Source organism: Bombina bombina, chromosome 1 (genome assembly GCF_027579735.1).
Source record: "Bombina bombina isolate aBomBom1 chromosome 1, aBomBom1.pri, whole genome shotgun sequence".
NCBI classification, from domain to species: Eukaryota; Metazoa; Chordata; class Amphibia; order Anura; family Bombinatoridae; genus Bombina; species Bombina bombina.
Window position 1 is genome coordinate 1334918450 of NC_069499.1, and position 18574 is coordinate 1334937023.

The 18574-nt window shown below is 37.6% G+C and overlaps 1 protein-coding gene across 1 annotated transcript in view; it reads right to left on the reverse strand.

The window, feature by feature from the left end:
• Positions 1 to 8624, reverse strand: part of ST3GAL2 (ST3 beta-galactoside alpha-2,3-sialyltransferase 2) — a 177901-nt gene extending 169277 nt beyond the window's left edge. Inside the window, exon 1 of the mRNA XM_053702237.1 lies at positions 8478 to 8624. The gene's annotated coding sequence lies outside the window, so the exon portion shown is untranslated. The remainder of the gene's footprint in view (positions 1 to 8477) is intronic.
• Positions 8625 to 18574: the final 9950 nt, after the last annotated feature.

The following is an 18574-nucleotide window of genomic DNA, read 5'->3' on the forward strand; positions in this document are numbered from 1 at the left end:
AACAAAACCGCTGAAATGTAAACTAGCCGATTATTGGTGGTTACACAAATATGACTTGTCATTGGCTCACCAAATGTACTCAGCTAGGTCGTACTAATGCATTGCTGCTCTGCAGATGACTATGTGCTTAACATATCTGGGGGTTTAAAACATAGCTCTAAACAAGCAACAATACAATAATAAATGCTAAAAGACAGAGCATTTTCTTTTAAAGGGACACTGAACCCAAAAAAATTATTTCGTGATTCAGATAGAGCATTCAATTTTAAGCAACTTTCTAATTTACTCCTATTATCAATGTTTCTTCATTCTCTTGCTATCTTTATAAAAAAAAGAAGGCATCTAAGCTTTTTTCTTGGTTCAGAACTCTGGACAGCAGTTTTTGATTGGTGGATGAATTTATCCACCAATCAGCAAGGACAACCTAGGTTGTTCACCAAAAATGGCCCGGCATCTAAACTTACATTCTTGCATTTCAAATAAAGATACCAAGAGAATAAAGTACATGTGATAATAGGAGTAAATTAGAAAGTTGCATGCTCTATCTGAATCAAAAAAGAAAAGAATTTGGGTTCAGTGTCCCTTTAAGGTTATATTTACCTGTAACATTACTACACTCACTAGAAAAATAGTTTAGTTGATCAGATTCACTGGGACGTCTCTCCGAGATTACAAGATCCTGAGCTATTCTTAGCAAATGATTAACTGAAGCCTGGCACTTTGTCACTAGAAATGACAATTTGTAAAAGCTTGTATATTAGAGCAAACACTATATAAATGTGTGTATTGTTGCGTGCACATACATTGTAATTCGTCATAATGTTACAGTGCTATGCTTCTTTAAAAAGGACATTATAGTGAAGAAAAAAAAAATATATGACATGCATGTAATTTTAGCACTAACGCACCTGCAACTCTATGTGTTTAACTTTTTTGCAGGGGTTAAACACATAAGAGCTGCAGGCGTTTAGTGCTGCCGTCCCTGAGCAGAAATTGTCATTGACCCAACCAGCAGTGGTGGTCACTCAACCTAGCTGTAAGTATTTTATGTGCGTTTTTAAATCTATGAAACGCATACTCTGGAAGTAAACTGTATTGTAGACTCTAGCAATACCCCTTTATAGACAAAATAATTGATTAAGTCAGAATTATTTTTAGTAGGGGGTCCCGTTGCATATTAATGGTAAAGTACGTGCTTTGCAGCTAGCATATTGCTGTTCACGCTCAGGCTTTGCTTGCTTAGACATGCAAACAAAAACCTGTTATCAATACTCAGCAAATAAAGGCGACCCCTATCTGTGTGGCACATGCCAGAGGCTCGTCACACAACACTTTCTTTTCCAGTCAAAAACAATAACAGATATTATAGCAGGGGAGTACAGCCTTCACAAACAAGGGACAACGATTTTTTTTTCCCCACTCAAAGACAAGGAATAGATTTCCGAAAATCTAATAAAAAAAAAAATAATAATAATAATAATAATAATAATAATACTAAACAATCACACATGTAAAGGGACATGAAACCCAACTTTTTCTCTTGTGATCCTGATAGAGAATACAATTTTAAACAACTTTCTAATTTACTTCGGTTATCTAATTTATTTCATTCCTTGGTATCATTTGTTGAAGGAGCAGCAATGCACTACTGGTTTCTAAATGAACATGGGTAAGCCAATGACAATCAGCATATATATCCAGCCACCAATCAGCAGCTAGAACCTAGGCTCCCTGCTGCTCCTGAGCTTGCCTAGATAAACCGTTCAGCAAAGGATAACAACAGAAGGAAGCACATTAAATAATAGAAGTAAATTGGAAAGTTGTTTAAAATTGTATTCTCTATCTGAATAATGAAAGAAAAATTTGGGGTTTCATGTCCCTTTAAGAAAGAAAAAAAAAATAGCAAGATAATTGACACAAATCCACCAACTTATTGTATCCCCAAAGAATGATCTTGAATAACACAGTTGTGCTTGGTCACAAATAGGAAGAGAGCAGTGTTGCGGCCTGTAGAAATCAGCAGGCAGATGCAATTCAAATTGTTGCCCAAGGGCCTTAGAAAGTACAACTAGGCATGAACAAAAGTTTGTATGATGCAAAATATGGCCACAGTAGCAGCATTTGCCTATATTCTGTGCAAGATTTATTACTGTAAAAGTGCAAATAAATACAGATAATTTGTGTGTGCCACTTTTACACTAATACCTTTGGGCATAATATAGCTGAATGCCACTACCTGCAGCAATATTCAGGATTTGTTTCTGTAACGACAACACTGTCATACAATGATAGGTCATATAGCAGCAAAAAGACAAAGAAAATCTCTCAATGCAAAGAATTTCAACTTCCCTGTTGACAATCGCATCGCCCCTGAAGCAAAAACACTTCTCCAGCTCACTTCCTCTTATGGTCTGTCACAATGGACGGACTTCTCCCACCCACAAAAATTGACGCTGCTTTGATCTGATTTTCAGCCATCGATGCACTCTCAGACTTCACAAATTCTCTTTTCCTCATCATCATCTCCTCTTCACTTGCAAAATCACAGCACTTCCTACTACTCTCCCTCTATGCCCCTCACACCAAACTCCACAAAAGCATTAAAAAGGGATAGAAAACCCCAAAATGTTCTTTTGGGATTCAGACATAGAAGTAAAATGGTATTCTATTATCAAATTTGCTTTGTTTCCATGATATTGTGTTGAAGGGATACCTAGGTAGACATTTAGAGCACTATGTGGCAGGAATTAGTGCTGCCATATAGTGCTCCAGAAATGGGCCGGCTCCTAAGCATACATCCCTGCGTTTCAACAAAAAGATACCAAGAGAATGAAGAAAAATTGATAATAGAAGTAAATTAGAAAGCTGTTTAAAATTGCATGCTGTATCTGAATCATGAAAGAAAAATTATGGGTTTCATATCCCTTTAAGTTGCTAGATCAGCAACATTTTTCAGACTCACGCAAACCTCTGCTCTCTTCCCATCTCCTTCTCCTGCACTGATCAATCTATCACAACTCCACATCGGTCCTTAATAACTAGGCACCTCCCACCATTGCTTGAAAATTACGCTCATCCTCAGCCCTGGCATACTCCTGACATGCTACCTATGCAGATGTTCCTGCATGGCTGAGCAACATAGGAAAAAAAATATCTCTCTTCACTAAAGCTTGAAGGAATAGTGTAGTCAAAAATAAAATTGCATGCTCTATCTGAATCATGAAAGTTTAAGTAACTTTCTAATTTATTGCTAATATCAATCTTTCTTCGTTCTCTTGGTATCTTTATTTGAATGTAAGCTAAGTAGCCAGCCCATTTTTGGTTCAGCACCTGGGTAGCGCTTGCTGATTGGTGGCTATTTATACACCAATCAGAAAGTTCTACCCAGGTGCTGAACCAAAAATGCTCCGGGTCCTATGCTTACATTCTTGCTTTTACAAATAAAGGCCTAGATTACGAGTTGTGCGTTAGCCTTAAAAAGCAGCGTTAAGAGGTCCCAACGCTGCTTTTTAACGCCCGCTGGTATTACGAGTCTTGCAGGTACAGGTGTACCGCTCACTTTTTTGGCCAGACTCGGAAATACCGCAAATCCACTTATGTCAATTGCGTATCCTATTTTCAATGGGACGTGCATAGCGCCGGTATTACGAGTCTGACCAAAAGTGAGCGGTAAACCCTCTCCTGTCAAGACTGGTACCGCATTTAAAAGTCAGTAGTTAAGAGTTTTACACTACAACGCCGTAGCATAAAACTCTTAACTAAAGTGCTAAAAGTACACTAACACCCATAAACTACCTATTAACCCCTAAACCGAGGCCCTCCCACATCGCAAACACTAAATAAATATTTTAACCGCTAATCTGCCGAACCGGACATCGCCGCCACTATAATAAATATATTAACTCCTAAACCGCCACACTCCCACATCGCATACACAATTTAAATATTATTAACCCCTAATCTGCCTGCCCTAACATCACCGCCACCTACCTACATTTATTAACCCCTAATCTGCTGCCCCCAACGTCGCCGCCACTATAATAAAGTTATTAACCCCTAAACCTAAGTCTAACACTAACCCTAACACCCCCTAACTTAAATATAATTTAAATAAAATTACTACAATTAACTAAATTATTCCTATTTAAAACTAAATAAATCATAAACTAGCTACAATATAAATAATAGTTACATTGTAGCTATCTTAGGGTTTATTTTAATTTACAGGCAACTTTATATTTTTATTATTGCGTGGGCACCCATGCTCTAAATCTTTTCTTGAACCAACATCCCCATCCAACTACTGCCCGGTTTCCCTACTCCCCCTTGCCTAAAAACTTCTGGAAAGGCTTGTATATTGTTATTTAACCTATTCTTCCAAAATGTCTATCCCCACAACTTTCTATAGCTCTTGATAATAACATCATTACCCCAACCCTGAATGACCGACATCTTGAGGTCACACTTGACTCAGATCTTTCTTTCATTCCCCACATCGAGTCTTTGCCAATTCATGCTGTTTCCACCTTTAAAACATCTTGCCACTTCCTCAGATAACTAAGATTTTTATCCCACTCTCTTATTTTACACCTTGACTATTGCAACTCCATTCTGTTTGGTCGCCCTAGCTGCCATCTATCACCTTTAAAATCCATAATAAATGCCTCTGCCAGACTCGTCTTCCTTACACGTCACTCCCCATCTGCCTCACGTCCCTGCCAATGCCTTCACTGGCTTCCTCATCTCCAGATTAAAACACAAAACCCTGACTCTGACATTCAATGCCCATCGCCCTATATCTCATACCTCGTCTCCAGATACTCTCCCTCCCATCTCCTTCACTCTGCTCATGACCTCCTTCTCTCCTCCTGTTACCTCTTTAAATTACAGTCTACAGGACTTTTCCAGACTGTCCCTTGTCTTGTGAAACTCTCTGCCTCTCTTCCCTAGTTATCAAACTTTCAAGCGTTCCGCAAAGACTGTTCCCCTGTTCAGGGATACATATAATATACACTAACATTTTCTTACCTCAGTTCCTCTCCTCCTTTTGTCATCCGCTTGAACCCCCCTTAAGCTTACAAGCCCAGCTGTCTTGAAGATCACCTACATGAGAGCTGATTTACAACAGGGCCGCTCTTGGCAGGGTCATCAACCCATTTGCCTTCCCATAAATTCTACCTTGCATATAAGACCTATGTTTATAGCGCTGCAAAATCTGTTGGCATTCTACAATTAACTAATAAAATAATAATAAAAGCAATACACACTAACATCTATTCTTAATGAAATAATATTCTTCTAGTTTTAGTATCTTGTCACAACAGTGTATCCACTAAGTTAGTTATGTTTGGTAGTTCAGAAATTTTTCATGCTTTACTTAGAATATTAAAGGGATACTAAAGCCAATGTTTTTCCTTTCATGATTCAGATAGAGCATGAGATTTTAAGCACCTTTCTAATTTACTCCTATTATCAATTGTTCTTTGTTCTCTTGCTATCTTGATTTGAAAAAGCAGTACTGTAAGCTTAAGAGGCAGACCATTTTTTTTCAGCACCTGTGTAGCACTTGCGGATTAGTGGCTAAATGTAGCAAACCAATCAGCAAGCTCTACCAAGGTGCTGAACTAAAAATGGGCTGGCTCCTAACCTTTTATTACTGCTTTTTCAAATCAAGATAACATGAGAACAAAGAAATATTGATAATAGGAGTAAATTAGAAAGTTGCTTAAAATTGCATGCTCTATCTGAATCATGAAAGAAAAAAATGTGGGGTTAGTATCCCTTTAAAGAGTTGTATGAAATCTTTTGAGAACTTTGTTAAATAGCCAAAAACATGGATCGAGTGGGAGTGTTTTTTTCAGAACTTTTTAAGACTCAATTACTACTATCTCCGAGATTGGCACTATTTTAGAGCATAGCCACCATATATAAGTCATAGTGCCTTGGAAGCTTAACAAGGTGTTTTAGATGTTCCAAACCCAAAATGAATTCTATGTTAGAGGAAAATATTTAGAAGATATATTATGATATTTTATTAAAATGTTATCCCACGTTGAGAAAGTTTCACTTATCAATAAGTTTGGTTTACCTGCCACTGGTGACTTGACAAGAAAGTGCCAAACACATGGAGCCCAAGTGAGATGCTCCCATGATTTTTTGTTCTATTCTTAACCATATTTTAGTAATGCTCTACTGGGAGCTAGCTGCTGATTGGAGGCTGCACATATACACCTCTTTTATTGGCTCACCCAATACTGCTCCTTCAAAAAGGATACCAAGAGAATAAAGCAAAGCTGATAATAGAAGTCAATTGTGAAGTTGTTTAACCTCACCTCCTGTTTCTCAACCTCCCACCCTTCTAGATTGTAAGTTCCCACTGGAATAGGGCCCTCAATCCCTCCTGTATGTGTTTGTAAATTTTGTCCTATATCTTACAAGTCTTGTATTGTTTTATCTAAATGAATTGTATCCATGGACAGCGCTGCGGAATATGTTGGCGCTTAATAAATAAAGAAGAAGAAGAATAATAATAATAATAATAATAATAATAATAAAAGAACAATTTTGGGTTTCATGTCCCTTTTACTTTAGTGATGGTAAATTAAAGCGTTTAAAAGACATTAGGATTTACCATCACTAAAAATAAACTGCTATTTCATTCATCAGTTACAAAAAAAAAAAAAAAAAAAAAAAAGAGAAGGTGCTAAACTTACCCTCTCTCTTCTTTAATGATGTGACGTTTTTACCTCTACACCAATAGCCGTGCTAGGCATCTGACATCCTAGCACAGCTATTGGTTTAGAGGTGGAAACATCACCTCACTAGTAAAGAGTGATGTGGGCACCCAGTCGCTGACTTTAGCGAGCTGCCGCAGCACAGAAAGGGTGAGTTTAGCACCCTTTTTTTAGTAACCGATGAATGAAACTACCGTTTATTTTTAGTGATGGTAAATCCTAGCGTTTTTTTTTTTGTTTTCTTTTTTAAATGCTCAGATTTACCATCACTTTAACAGCAAGTTAAATTATTATGTGTTCATTTATATAATGAGAATTTAAAACAGGGATTACTCAAACCAGAAGTAAATTTTAAGGCCACTACCTAACTACACACACACTCATCTACAATGCTATTTTGTCTGCAACTTTTTTTTTTGCCCTCCACCTGTTCAATTTCTTCACTTATACACCTATAATTTCAACCACATCCGATAATATAGATTAGCGTAGAGCTAAACACCCAAAGTTTTGTTTCCGCACATGCATGTACTCTATAAGTTTTCATGTCCCTTTAACCCCTTGTGCCAATTGGATGTAGGTACTATGTCACAGTACTTTTCCAAGCATACGGTGTTGACGTAGTAACTACGTCTTACACAGCGGCATATTGAGGTCCATGCTGTCAGCTTAGACAGGGAAAGCTCCAAACAGGGGACAGTTTCCACCTCTAAACCAATAGCTGTGTCACTCTCTGTAACGATCCCCCATTGGTGCTAATTGGTGGGAGGTAGGAAGGCAGGTAGGCCCAGTGGAGGAGGGGTGGGGGTTCCCTACACTATGGCAAAAAATGTTAGGCAGGGGAGAGGGAGGAATGGGATCCTAATTTCAAAGTTAAGCCTATTTCCACTCCTCTATCATGTGACAGCCATCAGCCAATCACAAATGCATATACGTATATTCTGTTCACTTGCACATGCTCCGTAGTAGCTAGTGACTAAAAAAGTGTAAATGTAAAAAAGGATTGTGCACATTTTGTTAATATTAGTAAATTGCATGCTCTATCCGAATCATGTAAGTTTAATTTTGAATTGAGTGTCCCTTTAAAATCCAGAATAGTTCTCCCTTAAACACAGACTCAACATGATACTATTTGGCAGAAACAAGGATTCATCAAACTTGGGAACTAAACATACTATAAGAAACCAAACATTTCTGGAGCAAGAGAAGGATAACTAATAATTTTATACATATTTAAAATACGTGTAATTTTGAGACCCTTTGCAAGGATTTATTCCATACATGCATGCATAGTACACAAACATGCAGGTTCCCCTCTACAAGTTTACACAATGTGGCCCTGATAAGCATCGGTCTATTACATATCGGCAAGCTTGTATAGATACAGAACTGGGCTCTTACTGGCTGCAGATGAGAGACAGTGAGATAGTGGGAATGAGTCACCTAATCACTGTCTTTATTATTGGACAAAGAGAACATTAAAGCCATAAATTGGGAGGCTCCTTTATGCACCCCCAAATGCCAAACGAAGCAGGACATCTAACACAAATGACTGGACACCTCATGAACAAAGAGTCTTGTTATGCAGCATCTTGCATACCCCACACCTCCATATGGATTATCACAGGGCAGATCTACACGCAGTCAAATTATTTTTAAATCACATCTACACGGGAGACTCACAGCTTGCTGCTGCACAAAGATTGGTAATTGCAAGCGGAGAAATCCAACAATTGCTCTCACCTGAGCTCAAACACAGGCCTTTGTTGTTTTCCTTTGCAATGCTCTCCGTCTCCCTTCTTTTTTCCAGCTCTCCCCTTTTCAATACTAAAGACCCTCTTTGCCCAACCCCTTCGAAGCAGCAGAGCAGATATTTCAAAAAGCATAGAGTAGCGGTGCATGGGAGTTCTGGGAAATTGAGTTTTCCAAGCGATTTTAAGCGCTCACAATAATTATGTTTTTAACCTACACAGGACTATATCTCCCATGATGCCAAAGGAAAGACTGTCGATATGGTCAGCAGAAAGTGCACTGGGTATTGAAGTCCGCAAAATTCACATTGATATAGGTGATCTAGCTGTTCTGTGACAATAAAAACCACAACTCCCAAAGACCACTGCGACACTCACGGTTTTATATATTAATAAGCTATATAACGGGATGAGATCATGAGAGTGCTGAGGTTAGGTTATGAGAGTGCTGAGGTTTTAGACAGTTATTCGCATTACAATGCTTTGTTCTCTATTTTTATGGAAAGTTTTCTTTTCGCGCTTCCTACTGTGACAAATAATAAGCCATGTTTATAGAAGGTAGCAGCAGATGTATATATACACACACACAGTATATACATATATATATATATATATATATATATATATATATATATATATATATATATATATATATATATATATATATACATAAAATAGTGCAGCTTTATATAACATGAAAACCAATGTTTGCTGGCCCTTTAGTAATCATTTTGATGCTTTTTCAGGAATTAAACTATACAAAGCAGGCAAACATGCAATATCATATTGGTATAAATCACTATTAATTAAAACAGGATTAAAACATATAAATAAACTTAAGGATAATCTACTCCAATATTTTCCAACAATTCAAACGAAAGAAATACAAAAGAGTATTGAATTGGCAGGAAATGCCACTTCATGTATCAGTTGGAGGGAATCCCAAATAAAAATAATTAACAATTACTATTTGACTCCATACAGAATGAGTAAATGGCTAAAAGAGAAACAAACAGGTAACTGTGTTAAATGCACTAAAGAGAAAGCTGATCTGCTACATTGCCTGTGGCTATGCCCAAATATTAATCAATATTGGGGCAAAATAAACTTCTGGATAACTACATTTTTAACTGAAAAAGTCCAATTGACATCATAACATATTTTTTTTTTCCGTATGATAGGACAGAATTAGGACAACAGCAGCTTGTAAATTTAGCAATTCTTGGGGCACGCATATTAATTTTTAAGAAATGGAGGTGCTCTGATGCCCCTGGATTGACGGAATTCTCTAATTTGATGAAACAACAAATGTGGATTGAATCACAAGACCTGAAACCAGCTTCAGAAAGACAATTTAGACAATTTTTTGCTAAATGGAAACCAGTTATTATATCTTGGCCACGTCCTATACAATTACAGTTTATTTCACCATTAAACAACCCGTTACCTTTTATCACATTAATAGTAGAAGGATTTTTGCCTAATTATTGGTTACAAGGATAAGTTCAAGGGGGGAGAGCGGGGGAACAGAAGATAAGGTAGGATTGGCCATCAAATATTGAAATATTAGATTAGTTGCTGTCTCGACTCGATACAAACATATTCTAGAGATATAATACAATATTATAACGAAAGAGGATAGTAGGAAGCTGGACAGATATGAGTCAGCAATCATAAGATGTAAAACATTGTAGCAAATATTGTTAGATAAGAGGAGAAAAGTTGCTGTTCTGATCTTACTTAATCATAATTTAAAGATATAATATAATAGTATGAAGAAAAATACTATCCAGATCCAAGGAGGGTCGGGGAATCAGGTAGTTATTGGTCAAAGCAAATAAGATAGACATTTAAAGATATAAGTTAATATTCTATGGAATAACAGAATCTTAAAATGTAACCTTGGTTATTTTCTAGTTTTTGTTCCTTTTTCATTTCTGTCTTACTGCATTTATGTTGTTATTTATCTCTTGAAAATTAATAAAAAGAATTAAAAAAATAAATAATTTTGATGCTTTAATATATGTGCATTGTCTTCCACTGCTTTAACCACATATAAACTTCACAGAGAGAAACCAGCACTTATAGGTGTGGTATCCATATTGTATTTTAAATCTTTATTTCTCTTGTTAAGTGTATCCAGTCCACGGATCATCCATTACTTATGGAATATATTCTCCTTCCCAACAGGAAGCTGCAAGAGTCCACCCACAGCAAAGCTGCTATATAGCTCCTCCCCTAACTGCCATATTCAGTCATTCTCTTGCAAGCCTCAACATAGATAGGAGGTCGTGAGAGTCTGTGGTGCTTTCTACTTAGTTTATTCTTCAATCAAAAGTTTGTTATTTTTAAATGGCACCGGAGTGTGCTGTTTATCTCAGGCAGTATTTGGAAGAAGAATCTGCCTGCGTTTTTCTATGATCTTAGCAGACGTAACTAAGATCCATTTGCTGTTCTCAAACATTCTGAGGAGTGAGGTACTTCAGAGGGGGAATGGCGTGCAGGTTTTCCTGCAGATAAGGTATGTGCAGTAAAATATTTTTCTAGGAATGGAATTGACTAAGAAAATACTGCTGATACCGAAGTAATGTAAGTAAAGCCTTAAATGCAGCGATAGCGACTGGTATCAGGCTTATTAATAGAGATACATACTCTTATAAAAATGTGTTTTAAAACGTTTGCTGGCATGTTTAATCGTTTTTTAACGTACATTGGTGATAACACTGTAATGTTGGTATAGCCTTAAATGCAGTAAAAGCGACTGGTATCAGGCTTATTAATAGAGATACATACTCTTGTAAAAATGTGTTTTAAAACGTTTGCTGGCATGTTTAATCGTTTTTTAACATATGTTTGGTGATAAAACTTATTGGGGCCTAAGTTTTTTCCACATGGCTGGCTTAAATTTTGCATAGAAACAGTTAACTGAAGCTTCCCACTGTTGGCTGTGGCAGTTTGTTGTGTCTGTTTTTAAAAACGTCTATGTCGTTTTTTGTTTTTTTTTATCTGTTTTTTGCATTAAGGGGTTAATCATCCATTTGCAAGTGGGTGCAATGCTCTGTTACCTTATTACATGTACTGTAAAAATTTCGTTTGTTTTACTGCCTTTTTTTCACTGTTTTTCAAATTTTGACAAAATTTGTTTCTCTTAAAGGCACAGTAACGTTTTATATATTTGCTTGTTAACTTGATTTAAAGTGTTTTCCAAGCTTACTAGTCTCATTATTAGTCTGTTCTAACATGTCTGACATAGAGGAAGCTCTGTGTTCATTATGTTTTAAAGCCATGGTGGAACCCCATCTTAGAATGTGTACCAGATGTACTGATTTCATGTTAAACAATAAAGATAATTTTTTGTCTTTAAAAACATTATCACCAGAGGATTCTGTCGTGGGGGTAGTTATGCCGACTAACTCTCCCCACGTGTCAGACCTTTTGACTCCCGCTTTAGGGACTCACGCTCAAATGGCGCCAAGTACATCAAGGGCACCCATAGCGTTTCTTTTACCAGGGGATTCTGTCGAGGGGAAAGTTATGCCGACTAACTCTCCCCACGTGTCAGACCCTTCGACTCCCGCTTCAGGGACTCACGCTCAAATGGCGCCAAGTACATCAAGGGCGCCCATAGCGTTTATTTTACAAGACATGGCAAAGGTGGTGAATAATATTCTGGCAGCAGTATTAGTCAGACTACCTGAAATTAAAGGAAAGCAGTTAGCTCTGGGGGTAGATACAGAGCATACAGACGCTTTAAGAACCATGTATGATACTACCTCACAATATGCTTAGTCTGTGGGTGATTTTTTTTTGACTCAGGGAAGATGATTTAACCTGATTCTGATATTTCTACATTTAAAATTTATGATTGAGAACCTCCACTTGTTGCTCAGGGAGGCTTTGGCTGCTCTGAAGGAATGTGTACAATCGCAGGGCCAGAGAAATTGTGTAGACTGGATAAATAATATGCAGTGCCGGTGTGTACTGATGTTTTTCCAATACCTAAAGAGGTTTACTAAAAATTTTTTAATAAGGAATGGGATAGACCAGGTGTGCCGTTCTCTTCCCCTCCTATTTTTTAGAAGAATGTTTTCTAATAGTTACCACCACACGGGACTTCTGGCAGACAGTTCCTAAGGTGGAGAGAAGAGTTTCTACTCTAGCTAAGCGTACCACTACCTCTGACGAGGACAGTTGTGCTTTTTAGATCCAATGGATAAAAAATGTTTATTCAACAGGGTTTTATCCTGCAGCCCCTTGCATACATTTCTTCTGTCACTGCTGCTGCGGCGTTCTGGGTTGAGTCTCTTGATGAGGCTTTACAGTTAAGCGACTCCATTGGATGAATATATTTGACAAGCTTATGCTAGCCAATTCCTTTGTTTTCTGATGCCTTGTTCATTTGACTAGACTAACGGCTAAGAATTCTGTTTTTTACTATACTGGCGCGCAGAGCGCTATGGCTTATATCATGGTCAGCTGTCGTGACTTTAATAAATAAGCTACTTAACTTCCCTTCAAGGGGCAGACCCTATTCGGGCCTGGTTTGAAGGAGATTATTGCTTATATCACTGGAGGAAAAGGTCATGCCCTTCCTCAGGATAGGTCTAAATCAAGGGAAAAAAAAAAAAAAAAAAAAAAAGTCTAATTTTCGTACCTTTTAAAAACTTCAGGGCAGGTGTGACATCCTCTTCCTCTAAGGCAAAACAAGAGGGAATTTTTGCTCAGTCCAAGGCGGTCTGGAGACAATCGGCCAAGGAGCCTGCTGCTGCTGCCTCTAAGGCAGCATGAAGGAACGGACCCCTATCCGGTAACGGATCCTATAGGGGGCAGACTTTCATTCTTCGCCCAGGCGTGGGCAAGAGATGCCCAGGATCCCTAGGCATTGGAATTTATATCCCAGAGATATCTTCTGGATTTCAAAGATTCCCCCCCAAAAAAAGGGGAGATTTCGCCTTTCACAATTATCTGCAAACCAGATAAAGAAGGAGGCATTCTTTCATTGTGTACGAGATCCATCCAGTTCCAAGAGAGGAACAGGGACAGAGTTTTTACTCAAATCTGTTTGTGGTTCCCAAGGAGAGGGAACCTTCAGACCTATTTTGGATCTAAAGATCTTAAACAAATTCCTCAGAATTCCGTCATTTAAGATGGAAACTATTCGTACCATCTTAACTATGATCCAGGAGAGTCAATAGAGGACTACAATGGATTTGAAGGATGCTTATGCTCACATTGTGATGCATAAAGATCACCATCGTTTTTCAGGTTTGCCTTTCTAGACAGGCATTACCAGTTTGTAGCTCTTTCCTTTGGGATATCTACAGCCCCAAGAATCTTTATGGAGGTTCTGGGGTCGCTTTGGCGGTCCTTAGACCGCGGGGCATAGAAGTGGCCCCTTATTTAGACGACATCCTGATACAGGCGTCAAACATCCAAATTGCCCAGTCTCATACGGACGTAGTACTGGCATTTCTGAGATCACATGGGTGGAAAGTGAACAAGGAAAGAGTTCTCTATCCCCAATCTCAAGGGTTTCCCTCCTAGGGACTCTGATAGATTCTGTAGAAATGAAAATTTACCCGACGGAGTCCAGGTTGTCAAAGTTTCTAAATTTCTGCCGTGTTTTTTCATCCCATCCGCGCCCTTCGGTGGCTCAGTACATGAATGAAATCGGCTTAATGGTAGCGGCAAGGGACATAGTACCGTTTGCACGTCTACATTTCAGACCGCTGCAACTATGCATGCTCAGTCAGAGGAACGGGGATTACACAGATTTGTCCCCCTGTTAAACCTGGACCAAGAGACCAGAGATTCTCTTCTCTGGTGACTATGTCGGGTCCATCTGTCCAAGGGTATGACCTTCCGCAGGTCAGATGGGACAATTGTTACAATAGATGCCAGCCTTTTAGGTTGGGATGCAGTCTGGAACTCCCTGAAGGCTCAGGGATAGTGGACTTAGGAGGAGACCCTCCTTCTAATAAATATTCTGGAACTGGGAGTGATATTCCATGCTCTTCAGACTTGGCCTCAGTTAGCAACTCTGAGGTACATCATACTCAGTTGGACAATATACACGACTGTGGCTTACATCAGCCATCAAGGGGGAACAGAAGTTCCCTAGCGATGTTAGAAGTCTTACAATAATTCACTGGACAGAGACTCACTCTTGTCTATCAGCTATCCATATCCCAGGTGTTGAGAACTGGGAGGTGGATTTTCTAAGTCGTCAGACTTTTCTTCCGGGGGAGTGGGATTTCCTCCGGAGGTCAAGACCAAGCAGGAGAGGGCTTTGGTGTTTTTGACAGCGCCTGCGTAGCCACGCAGGACCTGGTATGCAGATCTGGTGGACATGTCATCCTTTCCATCACGGTCTCTGCTTCTGAGACAGGTCCCTCTACCTCAGGGTCCTTTCAACCATCTAAATAGAATCAATCTGAGATGGACTGCCTGGAGACTGAACGCTTGATGTTATCAAAGCATGGCTTCTCCGAGTCAGTCATTGATACCTTAATACAGACATGAAAGCCTGTCTCTAGGAAAATTGAACATAGATATGGTGTAAATATCAGATTGTTATGAATCCAAGGGTTACTCATGGAGTAAAGTCTGGATTCCCAGGATATTATCTTTTCTCCAAGATGTTTTTGAGAAAAGGGTTGTCAGCTAATTCCTTAAAAGGGGACAGATTTTTACTCTGTCTATTTTTTTGCACAAGCGTCTGGCAGGTATTCTAGACGTTCAGGCATTTGGTCAGGCTTTGGTTAGATCCAAGCCTGTGTTTAAAACTGTTGCTCCGCCATGGAGCTTAAACCTGATTCTTAAGGTTCTTCAAGAAGTTCCGTTTGAACCTTTTTTGTTCCATAGATATCAATCTTTATCTTGGAAAGTTCCTTTTGGGTAGCTAATTCCTCGACTCGTAGAGTCTCCAAGTTATCTGTGTTACAATGTGATTCTCCTTATCTGGTCCTTCGTACGGATAAGGTAGTCCTGCGTACCAACCTGGGTTTTTTCCTAAGGTGGTATCTAACAAGTACATCACTCAAGAGATAGTTGTTCCATGCTTGTATCCTAATCCTTCCTCAAAGAAGGAACGTCTATTACACAATATTGGACGTGGTTTGTGCTTTAAAGTTTTACTTACAAGCTACTACAGTTTTCATCAAACGTTCACCTTGTTTGTTATCTATTCTGGACAGAGGAGAGGTCAAAAGACTTCAGCAGCCTCTCTGTCTTTTTGGTTAAAAAGCATAATTCATTTAGCTTATGAGACTGCTGGACAGCAGCCTCCTGAAGGGATTACAGCTCATTCTACTAGAGCTGTGGTTTTCACTTGGGCCTTTTTTAAATGTGGCTTCTGTTGAACAGATTTACAAGACGGAGTCTTGGGGGGCTAGTTATCAAAGCGTCTAATATGCAGCATTCGCGACGTCAAGTACGCTCGCCATAGTTCGACATACATCGCCGTCGCGGACCGTAATTACGTTCGCCATAGTTATCAAAAAACACGTCCAAAATATGCGCGTCAAGTACGGTGCGAAGAGAAGCGGACTCTTGTGATCGAAGTCTGAGCGATTCGAGCTTTTCCCAACTTTATTTATATGTCCTGTAAATTCAATGAACAGAGCATCTACTTTTTCAGCAGATGATATATATAGATATATATATAGATATATATATATAGATATATATAGATATCTAAATATATATATTTATTTTTATTTGTATATTTATCGATATCTATATCCATATCTATGTACATATATATATATATTTTTGCCAATTTTATTTTTATTGTGCTATAGAATAGTAAATATAGCAAGTAGCTAGCTGACCGTTGAGCCTACTATGTATTTCTGTTTGTATTTTTATTCATTGCGATAAGTAAGGTCCAACACTGCACATACTAATTGTTAAAGAGAGGCATACTTGGAGCCTAATTCCTTCAAATAAAAATTTTCATTTCGTATGCTATAACGAATGCATTACATGGCCCGTCCCTAGTGTTTAACGTAATTTCTAATTAACTTCTTTCTTTTGCAGCATCATATAGATAGATAGATATCTATCTGTATTTTTATATATATATATATATATATATATATATATGCAGGGTATAGGAAACGACTAATAACTACAACAGTGGGAGCTAGCTTACCATCGAGCCTTTTTTTTTTTCTTTCTATAGTAATTAATTGCGACAAGTTCGGTCCCACACTGTGCTCAAAATAGAGAGACACACTTGTAGCCAAATTCATTAAAGGCATTTTTTTCTTTTTATATATTGGATCGAATGCATTTTTTATGTCGACCTCCCCCCCCCCACATTGTGTACATCTAATTTTATAATAGACTTCTGTTTCCTTTGCAACATCATATCTAGATATATAGAGAGCAATACAGAGCGAGAGCAAGAGAGAGAGAGAGATGTCTATCTATCTATTTTTATATATATATTAATATATCTGTATCTATCACTTTATATTTCTCTGTATGTATGTACATATGTTTCTATGTCATTTTAAAATATAATGTTAATGTATGTATGTATGTATATATATATATATATGTACATACATACAAAGAGAGAGAGATATGAAGTTATAGATATTAATAGATACTTAAAAAACAAATTCTATATATTTATATTTTTTAATTCATATATACTTTAAATTAATAAATGGAACACCAATATCATAGAATAATTTTTCAAGCGACAATACCAACCTTGAACTCTTCTCAAAGGAAAACCAAGCACATTTATGTACGTTCCAAATTATCATTTAAAATTCCATTTATAATTATTTAAAAAATTAATATTAAACTTTTTAAATAGTGCTTTTGTTACCTTTATTTTAAAAAGAAGGAATCTAGGCTGAGAATCAAGAGAAATTCAATTGAACCACCCTTTAAAATTGAATTTTGAATTGTTGTTTAATCTGCAAGGTCAACTCATGAATGATTGCCAATGGATAATTGAATTGTACTGCCAGTACAGTCAGTTTACCGTTGTCTTTTATGTCTCTAGGTAGGAGGATGAGAGTATAAATTTACTAAGCCTTAAAAAGTGCTGTATTTGATTCAATTTCTAGTGCTTGCCTTATCCTCCCCATTTTCCCCACCATTTATACAATTTATTTCCAAAATATATTTTACCCGTGTTATTGAAGTTTTTGTAATTGTTCAATAAGGGTCTAGCTCCATACTCAAAACTTAATATCTGAAGCATGAACATTAATTTTTCATATTTACTTTCACTTGACTCCTCAGATAACCTATTCTATGTGAAATAGCAATGGAGATGCGATAGTCAATCATATAACAATTCAAATTTTACAAATATCTTGTGGACCTGATACGACAGTGTGGATCAGGTCCGCAAGACCTTGCTGAATATCCTTTCTCTATTCAGCATTGCAACAGCAGGTCTTGTGAGCTCCTGCTGCAACGCCGCACCCTGCAGACTTGAGGATAATTGACGACCAGAAGGTATTGTCAATCAACACGATGGTACTGTATAATTTGTAATTGTTGCGATTACTGTCCGCCTCATAAGATCTGGTGGACAGTGTTATCAATCATCAGTCTTTATACTGCTGCTCCCTATTTTACTATTTCTTGTAATTCTTAATAATTGCCAGAAACACGTCCCCTTATGTGCTTTCATTTATATATATTTGCAGCTATATATTTTTATATACTGCAGCTATATATTTTTATAAATTGTTGCATATTTATACTTATTTACCTTTTTTTTTTCCATGTCACTATCAATTAATATTTAAATCAATACAGTGAGACAGTAATAACTGGAATAAACTAATTTTTTAATGGTTTTTTTTTTAAATTTTTGATCAAAATAAACAAAACCAAAAAAAAATCAAAGATCATGTAGCGCCTGCTGCATCTGACGAACTGCCCTAGCAACTGCACGTAGGGCCTCTGCAAGTTCATCAAACACCGGCTGCAGAAATGGTCCCGTTTGTGTCCCCTGATCTCGATCTAGAAAAATAACCAAATAATGTATGTTAGAGAAATCATTTTTCAATATTGAATTTTGAAAACAGTATATTATTTTCACTTACATTCCAC